This window comes from Mastomys coucha, unplaced genomic scaffold (genome assembly GCF_008632895.1).
Source record: "Mastomys coucha isolate ucsf_1 unplaced genomic scaffold, UCSF_Mcou_1 pScaffold13, whole genome shotgun sequence".
Taxonomy (NCBI): domain Eukaryota; kingdom Metazoa; phylum Chordata; class Mammalia; order Rodentia; family Muridae; genus Mastomys; species Mastomys coucha.
The window spans coordinates 60,256,531-60,267,184 of NW_022196895.1; the positions used below are offsets into that span (position 1 = coordinate 60,256,531).

Consider the following 10,654-nt stretch of genomic DNA (forward strand, 5'->3'; position numbering starts at 1 on the left):
TGTGGTCCAGATCTTGAGACTGGAAGATACAGGTTTCTGACCTAGATTTTGACATGAAGATCTTTTTTTTTGGTTTTGTGAGACAGGGTTTCTCTGTGTAGTCCTGGCTGTCCTGGAACTCACTCTGTAGACCAGGCTGACCTCGAACTCATAAATCCGCCTGCCTCTGCCTCCCAAGTGCTGGGATTAAAGGCGTGCACCACCACCGCCGGGCGACATGAAGATCTTGAAGCATAGTGAAAAGTTTAGGCCCTGGCAAGGTAGTACACACCTTTAATTCCAGGAGACTGAGGCAAACAGATCTCTGACTTCAAGGTCAGCCTAGGACAAAGCAAGTTATAGATCCAGGTGTGGTTGTACATACCTTTAATCTGAGTCACACCTTCTTCTGGAGGCCTTCACAAGGACATTGGAAGAAGGAAGATTCACTCTTCTTCAACTACTTGCACTTACTTGCCAGAACATCTGTTGGAACCTACTTCTACAAAAAAAAAAAAAAAAAAAAAAAAAAAAAAAAAAAAAAAAAAAAAAAACAAACAAACTTAAATAACTAGCCTCGTGGGACTGAGCAACTACTAGATTCTTGGACTTCCCATTCACAGCTGCCCATTGTTGGGTTAGTGAGACTACAGAATGTAAGTCACTACAATAAATACCCATAATATAGAGAGAGACTTTCCATAAGTTCTGTGACTCTAGACAACCCTACCTAAGACAGTCACTGCTCTACTGACGTGAAGAAAGACCACAGCTAAGGCAACTCTTATAAAAGAAGCACTTGGGGATTGTGGCAATCGGTCTCTCGAGTCAGAAGCTGGAGCTGCCCCAGGACTCCGGACATGGCGACTTCTCTGGGTTCCAACACCTACAACAGGCAGAACTGGGAGGACGCGGACTTCCCCATTCTGTGTCAGACGTGTCTGGGAGAAAACCCTTACATATGAATGACCAAAGAAAAATATGGCAAAGAATGCAAAATCTGTGCCAGGCCATTCACAGTGTTTCACTGGTGCCCTGGGGTCCGCATGTGCTTTAAGAAGACTGAAGTGTGCCAAACCTGCAGTAAATTGAAGAACATTTGTCAGTCCTGCCTGTTAGACCTAGAATATGGTCTACCCATCCAGGTTTGTGATGCAGGATTATCATTTAAAGATATGCCTAAATCAGATGTCAATAAAGAATATTACATCCAAAATATGGAAAGAGAAATTCCTAACTCTGATGGAACACGACCAGTTGGAATGCTAGGAAAAGCTACATCCACCAGTGACATGCTCCTCAAATTGGCCCGGAACACACCGTACTACAAAAGGAATCGGCCCCACATTTGTTCCTTCTGGGTGAAAGGGGAGTGTAAGAGAGGAGAGGAGTGTCCATACAGACATGAGAAGCCTCCGGATCCAGATGACCCTCTTGCTAATCGTAATATAAAAGACCAGTACTATGGAATTAATGACCCTGTGGCTGATAAGCTTCTAAATCGGGCTTCAACCATGCCTCGTCTTGACCCACCAGAGGATAAGACAATCACCACACTGTATGTGGATGGTCTGGGAAGACACCATTACTGAAACAGATCTCCGAAATCATTTCTACCAGTTCGGAGAGATCCGCACCATCACTGTGGTGCAGAGGCAGCAGTGTGCCTTCATCCAGTTCGCCACCAGGCAGGCTGCTGAGGTAGCCGCTGAAAAGTCCTTTAACAAGCTGATTGTGAATGGCCGAAGACTCAATGTTAAATGGGGAAGATCCCAAGCAGCCAGAGGAAAAGAAAAAAAGAAAGATGGAACCACAGACTCTGGGATCAAGCTAGAACCTGTACCAGGACCGCCTGGAGCTCTGCCCCCACCTCCTGCAGCAGAAGAGGAGGCATCTGCCAACTACTTCAACCTGCCCCCAAGTGGTCCTCCAGCAGTGGTGAACATCGCCCTGCCCCCACCCCCTGGGATTGCCCCACCACCACCCACAGGTTTTGGTTTTGGACCACACAAATTCCATCCAATGGGACCGCCCCCTCCTTTCATGAGAGCTCCAGGACCAATCCACTACCCTTCTCAGGACCCTCAGAGAATGGGAGCTCATGCTGGAAAACACAGCAGCCCCTAGCACAGCATCACCACTCAGGGGCTCTGAGGAAGAAAGGGCGCTCTAAATCCCAGTCAATGAATCCTGGGATAAGTATCATTTCCCTTGCTTTGTAGTTTCCATGGTAGCTGAATGTGTTCAGATGTGGGCAGAGAACACAGCTATGCTTCCCCACATGTATTCAGAGGATCGGCAGGCCTAAAACAAGCTGTCATGAACATAGCTGCTTACCACTGTAGCAGTACTAAGAGCCTATGTCTGATCCCTTCCCCGCTGTGGGGAACACGCACATGGGTGAGCTGGAATAACCAATGGAGTCACCATCAGTGTGTTCATTTTGTATCTTTTTGGGCGGGAGACAAAAGTTGACCTGCGGTTTAAAAAAAATATTTTGACCATTTTTATGTCTATTTGGTATTTTCTTTTGTATCATCTAAAAAAAAAAATTTAGTACTAATCATTGTAGTGGCATAAAAGTGGTTTAACTAATTTGAAGTCATACCTTCAGAGAGGGTACCTGAGAGGAAATGGTTTTAAGGAACTTCCTGTGAAACACTTTGACAAACTGAAAGGAAGAGCCCTAGAGTCCATTTGCCTGGAGGACTACCTGCCTGCCTGCAGCTGGAACCGGACGTCCACCTTACCTGAGTCTGCAGCGGCTCACTCGCTACCTCTGGGCAGGAGACTGTTCAGTTTTAGAATGTTTGCATTTAACTGAATTGTAGATGGTAAGGGAAATTTGATGTTGTATTGTATTTTTTGTTTTTAATTAAAACGGGTCAATTTTCAAAAAAAAAAAAAAACCACTTAATTGAGGGCTGGCTTACAGTTTCAAAGGCTTAATCCATTATCATGGTACAGAGCATACCAGCAGGCAAAGCAGGCAGACATGATGCTGAAAAACTACTTGATAGCTACATTCTAATCCATGGGCAGCAGGCAGAGAGACTGGGTCTGACCTGGGCTTTTGAAGCTTAAAAGCCCACGCCCAGTGACACACTTTCTCCAGCCATGCCACAACTCCCAATCCTTCCAAGTCTTTCTAAATTTTCTACTCCCTGGTAACTAAGCATTCAAATATAGGAGCCTGTGAAAGCCATTCTTATTTAAACCACCATAAGCAAAAGCACAGAGCAGAGAAAGTGAACTAGCAATGGCATTAATCTTTAGATACTCAGACCTCACCTCCTGTGACATACTTCCTTCAGCAAGGCCACCTGTTAGTCAGTGCCACCAACTGGAGACCAAGTATTATAATGCCTACGACTGTGGGGCATTCTTCGTTTGGAACACTGCGCATCAACCCCTGGAGGTTGGTTGCCAAGGCTTCTAGAGACAGATTAAATTTAGGTTCCCCTGCAGGTACCAAGCTCATCTGAAGAGATTCTACTCTTTATTCCCCTGTTTCCATTTGCTCTCCCTTGAGAATTATGCTGTCATATCTAAGAAACCATTCCCTAACCCAATGTTATGAAAATTATACCTACACTTTCATACAGGTTAATTTTATACATGTATGGTCAAATATGCAGGAAGAGCAGTTTAGAAGAAGAAAACATTTAAAGTTAGTCAAATTCTTGCTATGCAAGGATGAGGACCTGAGTTTGGGGCTGGAGAAATAGCTCAGCCATTAAAGGCTAGGCTCACAACTGAAACATAATTAAAAAGCAGGTGTGGTGATATATCCTTATATTCTTTGGGCCGTGGAGACAAAGACAGCTCCCTGACCAGAGTGCCTTACATATTTGGTGAGTTCCAGGCCAGTAAGAAATTCTGTCTCAAAAAATAAGGTGGACAGTACCTGAAGAACAAAACCTGAGATTGACCTCTGGCCTACACAAACAAGTCTACCCAGTTGTATATACATGAATACATATACAGAGAGAGACAGACAGAAAGAGAGAGAGAGAGAGAGAGAGAGAGAGAGAGAGAGAGAGAGAGAGAGGAGAAATCCTTATTTTGGTTCACTGTTTCAGGGAGTTCAGTCCACAGTCACTTGGCTCCACACATTCGGCGAGAGTGTCGTGACAGCTGGAGAATGTGGCAGAGAAGACATTTCACCTCCTGGTGCGCGCACACACACACACAAAATAAAGATTGGAGAAGACACTGAGACCCAGGTATAAACTCTACTACAGTTATACCCAGATCCTTAAACTCTACTACAGTTATGCCCAGATCCTTAAACTCTACTACAGTTATACCCAGATCCTTACTTCCTCCAATGTGAGCCTACCTACTAATGTTTCCAGAACCTGCCAAAAAAAATCATATTACTGATACAATGTTGTGCTTGTGGACAGGAGGACACACTCTACCAGGAGCTGATGCAGAGACTTATAGCCAACCATTGGATTAAGGTAGGGGACCCCTCTGGAAGAGTTAGGGGAGGGATTGAAGGAGCTGAAGAGGATGGCAACCCAATAGGAAGACCAACAATGTCAACTAATCTAGACCCCTGGGAGCTTCCAAAGACTAAGCCACCAACCAAAGAGCATGCATGAGCGGGTGTGGCCTCCAGCACTTAGGTAACAGAGGACTGACTGGTCTGGCCTCAGTGGGAGAGGATGTGCCTAATCCTGTAGGCACTTGATGCCCTAGAGAAGGGATATGCCCGAGGGAGAGCAAAGGGGGTGGGTAGGGAGCACCCTTTCAGAGGCAAAGGGGAGGGGGCTGGGGGTGAAGAACTCTGGGAGAGGGGCAACATTTGGAATGTAATAAATAAAATAATTAATTACAAAAATAAAAAAAAAATTACACCAGTAGAAGCTCTCAACAACTGAGCCTGTGGGGAATCTTTCATATTCAAACTATAAAAATTTTCTTCTAAGAGTTTTATTTCTTTCATATCTGTAGTTTAAAGTTAATTTTAATATATGGTATGAGGGAAAGATCTAGCTTTTACATATATGAAGAAAAATTCATGAATAGGAACTATGTGTGGCTGTGAACAAAACACCTCCTGGAAGTAGTTTTAGTGTCTGCAGAGATCGACAGACTGATTGGAATTAAGGTTCATATGGAGATTGGAATTTTGTGGGTTCAGACAGAGGCTAATCATCTTCCCTGTTACACTCTGTATCTAAGCTAACACCTCGTAATAATAAATAAAAAGCAAGAAAAGCAATTAATTACTTTAGACATGACATCTTGTGATAGTAGATTTAAAAAAAAAAAAAAACTTAGAAACTATTAACTAACAGAACATTAGCTTCTGTCAATCCAAGGGCGGAGAATACCACCAGAGAACATCTTGAGCCTATAGAAAAGCATCCCCCATCTCAATGGATCAGCCTCTCTGGTGTACCCCCCAATGTATTTCAAACTTGCCTTGATTTGTGAACTTCCTTGTTCTGTAACAATATAAAAGCCTTTCATGGTGGACCATGGAATTTGGGAATACTCTAAATCTATATTCCCATGGGTACTCATGATGGCTCCCAAATAAATGTTCTCTTATTCTCTTTAGGATGAGAGCTCTGATTCTTAGGTCAACACGTTTTCTAAAATCTATCTTTTCGTTGTTTTTGGTTCAGTTATGTACTTTGCCCAACTCTATGTAATAAACACACTGGCCTTCCAGTGTGCTATGATTTCTCCAGCAAAGAGCGCAGGATACCCGGACCCAGCTTTCTGCCCATCTGTCTATCTGCCCATCTATGATTCTCTTCTCTTCATTCTGACTCTGACCCAGTCAAGTCTGAGACCCTGGACACCACACTGGGATTTCTCTTTTAAACTAGTACTATTGTCCTCTTTGAGTACATAGTGGCTTTGCTTGACTTTCAAACTTGTCCCGCCTTTTAATTCTTTTAACTGGTAGAGAAGACAAACCTGCTCCTGCAGCCCTGAGGGTAGGAATCACACCATCGACACAGCCCTGAGGGTAGGTGTCACACCATCGGCACAGCCCTGAGGGTAGGAATCACACCATGGACACAGCCCTGAGGGTAGGAATCACACCATTGACACCACCCGTGGCTGTTGAGACAGACAGTCCTAGCTCACCTGATGAGCTTGTCAGTTTCTGCCCTTCCTGTAGTTGCTTTCAGCATAGAAGTCTCTATGTGGAACCCACACTTGAGGAGTGGCACTCCCCTTTCCACCTTTTGTCCCACGTCCCCTGTGTTTTCAGATCTCTAGCTCCGATGGTCATATCGTCACATCACTGTGATTCCACCCTGAGACACAAAGCCTGTTTTCAGTAGCCAGGGGATAACTTCCTTCCTTCTGGCCCTTAGGCCTTTTTAGGCTTGGCCAAGAGAGCAGGGCCCTCTCTCTGCCTTGGGAGAAAGCTCTGTTCCTCTTCTTTTTTTTTTTTTTTTTTTTTTTTTTTTTTTTTTTTTTTTTTTTAAGATTTATTTATTATTATATCTATGTACAATGTAGCTGTCTTCAAACGCACCAGAAGAGGGCGTCAGATTTCATTTACAGATGGTTGTGAGCCACCATGTGGTTGCTGGGACTTGAACTCAGGACCTTCGGAAGAGCAGTCATTGCTCTTAACCGCTGAGCCATCCCTCCAGCCCTGTTCCTCTTCTTTTACAGTGGAGTCCACATCCCTAAATCTGCTTTCATCCTCAACTAAAAGAGAAAAAAGCATAGTCGTCAGTCTACTCATACACACTCTCGCGCACACACATACATGCACACACAAGCATACACACACACACACACACACACACACACACACGCACGGTGTGTGATCTAGAGCAAGTGCTCAACAAGACTCTCAAGCAGGCAGAATCATCAGAAAAAAAACAAAAACAAAAAACCCCCCAAAACAACTATTTGCCTCTTCAGACTTTCCCCTGTAGTCCCCAGACCAATGCTGAAGGGCCCACCACTGGTTCAATATCTTCTATTCTCCTTCCCTCCCTCCCAAGCATGGGAACAATCACAGCTAATTAGTAGCTGGGGTAGCCAACTGTGACCAAGACAGGAAGTGTGGATGTGGATGCCAACCCCTCTCCCGGGGGAGAAAAGAGCTAGGGAGGGTATGTCAGCACAAGCAGTTATTGCTCATCATCTGCTTACCTGTTATTTCCTGAGAACTTTGAAAGCTTCCTACCCCTCTCTGCCTTCACCCCATAGAAAAGGCAGCTATCATCGAACAGTGAAAAATTGATTCTGCCTCTAGGTGTTTGCACTTAGCCAGGGGATCCAGGGGTAGCTTTAGATTTGCATTTCTATGGCTCCCTCTGCAGAGCTGATTACAGTGCCCAGCGCCTCCCCATCGCCCTATTAGTTTTCATAACCCACCTCTGGCTTCTCACGGTCCTAATCAAACTCCATTTTGGAAATACTACTCATTGCTTGTGACTCCTGAAAGCTTCTGCTCTCTCCCTGTGTGAAGTTTTAGAAAGCGGTTTATTTTCCCCTCTAGGCTTACTTTACTTAGTGGAAAGTCACCGGAGACAGCATAAACTTTGCATTTTCATCAGACCTCCTTCAAACGTGCTGGTACTGCAGTTGAATTTCAATGATTCGTTCAATGATTGCAGTCGAGAGGGTTGAAATGCCTGCTCCCACAGCTAGCCCTGTTGGTAGAAGCCTGGACCGTGCAGCCCTCACCTACTCTTAGAACATCCACAGACTCCTCTTTCCCTTCACAAATAATCACGAGGACTCTCATTTGCCTCTAGCATCGTCTACATTGGCAACCAAACTCAAACCACCTGTATCAGGGAAGTAGTGAACATTGAAACCGAAGCTCTAGGGCTGGAGACAGCGGTCTCGCTGGCCATCCAGTCTAGCTGAAATGCTACAGGGTCACAGAAAGACCATGTCACACAAAGATATAGTGAAAAGAAGAAAAAAAGAGAACAATTGAGGAATATACACTGATAGAAACCTCTGACTTCCACATTGGTGAGTCTACCTGCACACACACTTGCACATGTGCAGCCAACACAAACACTTACACAAAGACACACACTCATACACACACATTTAAGAGGGTGTACTGTCTTTCAGAAGTTGATAATCCAACTAGGACTTGAGAAAATATACACTGTGGCTAAGTAACACAGCAAAGTAATCATACCCGGCTATGAAGCTTGTAAAACACTGTGACCAGCACGGCACCATAAAGCTAAGGTTGTAGTAGTGGCATGTGCAACTTGGCAGTAACCAACAGCTCCCTCATTGGAAGGAAGTCCCACTCAACAAGTGAGAAACCATGTTTGATCCTGGAAACTTAGCCAGCTACTCAGGGTTAGCGACATGGGTCTTGGAGAAGAATTAATAAGTGCCACTTTCCTAAACCCATATAAATTCTAACTACATTTTAAATAGTCCTCCTTATACCCACAGATAAATTCAGATCTCACCCCTCATCAAAGAAGTGTCTCCTTGCAACAGAAAGAGACCATTATAGAAAAATACAGTCAATCAAAATTCAGAGAACAAACGAGCAACCATGTTGAACTTAGCACCAGTTGAAACATTTACAAAACAACTCCTCAAGGATCATAACAAAAGATGGGGCAGAAAAATTTTAACAGTCAGAGAATCAGAGATTTTGCTGTGAGATTTTTGTCTCCTTCAAAATGTCAGAGAAGCAATGCCCACAAGGTCTCATTAATATGGCTGTCCAAATAAGATCTGACCAAGGACAACAATAGTGAACATGCTAACGTGAAAGGGGAAAATCTCATGGGTCCTTAGACACAGAACTACAGGAAACTAAGGAGTGCCAAGAGTGGGAGAGAGAGAGTCTTCCCCAGGGAAAAATCTCCAAACTGGTTACTTAATATCAAACGGACAGCTGTGAAATTCTGTACATCAAGTAGTATTACATAGACTGAAAAGATTGTATTCATATATTTGGAAAATATACACATCATGTGTATGTATAACGATGATTTAAAACAAATTGAGACCAAAACACACACACCGTCTTCGGCTTTGATTGGAAACAATCTTAAACCGGAATCAAAATGCTTCTTATCTATTCTCTCAGATGTTTACCTCTTTCCTCTGTTTTCCTCATTTGCCAGCCTCCGGCCATCTTGATTTCTATCCAGCCTAGAGCACCAACTGCCTTCCTGGAGATCATGCTTGCTATGATCTCCAACCTCCTGCTTCTGCTACCTTCCGTTCACACCTCTCACACCTCCAGCCTGGGCTTCAGTTGTTTGTATTAACACTGATTTGGGGGCTTTCAGGTCAGCACTCTGCACCGGGGCACAGCGTATTAGTTCTGACCAACTAGTTAGTTACACATGAGTTGCCGTGATAAAATACTCAACAACAACAACAAAAAAAGCGACTTAAAAGAGAAAGGTTTTTAGTTGGCTCCCAGTTTGAAGTGAGCTAGTCCACCATGGTAGTGACTGGCTCTATAACATCCGGAGCCTGTGGCAGGAGTATGAGTCTCTTGTTCACACTTCCATAGACAAGGACAGTCACTACAGCCTGTCACTGGGTGACTCACTTCCTCCAGATCTATCATGCTTCTTAAAGGTCCCAAAGATTCCACAAACAGCGCCACCAGCTGAGGACCAAGTGTTCATATACATAAGCCTTTGAGAGACATCTCACATGCAAACCTTAGCACAAGGCATGATTCCCCGCCCCTTGTCAGATCCACCTCCCGGCTTATCACACAGGCTTACTATCCTTGGACCCTTACCTTCCGCTATACCCTAAGTGGTAAGATCTTCCTCCCCACCGCTTGACAGGTTTTAATGTAGGCCTTCCAAGATGGCCTCAAACTCACTATGATGGTGGACTTCTGATCCTCCCACCTCTACTTCCCAAGTACCTAAATCAGAGGCCTGCCCCACTAGGCCTGGTTTATGGGATGTTGTAGGTCAAATCCATGGCTTATGCCTACTAGGTAAGCACTCAGCCAAGCAAACTGTCTCTCCCCAGCTCTGCTTCTTTTTTAAGATTTCATTGTAACTGAGTAAGCCTGGGTTGTGTTTATGACTCTGTTCTCACTCAGTAGTGCCTCCTCTGTTGTTTTACACGTCTGCCCCATTCCCCTTCTTCTGGATCTCTGCTGGCATCTGTATAGTAGGCCATTTCTCTGTGTGTGAGAGGGTATTTGAAGCAACAGTTTGCTCTCATACCATCAATGCCTTTCCCCTCATCCCTCCTCTACCTCACAGCACTCTGTGGTCCATCAGGAGCATCCTTCTCAGACTAGCCCCAGAAATTCCATTGTGCCTTCCTTTCTGAGACACCATCCTTTCTCATGATTCCCCATATCTTGGATCATTGCTACTCTGTCTTTTCCAGGTGCTGACCTTCCTGGGAACAGCCATCGGGAGCCTCCTGTGCTCTGTCTCACTGTAGGATCTTCCTGGCTGGTCCTACCAACATACTAATAACTTATTTATCTTCATTTCCTCTGGGATTCATATAAATATGTATGTATGCATGTATAAACATATACATATGCCTATATATTCCTGAACCTCACTTAAAATTCAACTTCTCCCTTTCTCCAAACATGCCTCTTACCTTCGTCATGATGAATAGCATTGGGACACAGGATCATCTAATCCACAAGCCACAAACTTGGAGTCTACTTTTTTTCATTGTTTTATTTTCAGGTTTT

At 44.2% G+C, this 10,654-nt stretch overlaps 1 pseudogene; it reads left to right on the top strand.

Annotated features, from left to right (window-relative positions):
- Positions 1 to 819: 819 nt before the first annotated feature.
- LOC116087690 lies at positions 820 to 2,106 on the top strand (annotated as a pseudogene).
- The last annotated feature ends 8,548 nt before the right edge of the window (positions 2,107 to 10,654 follow it).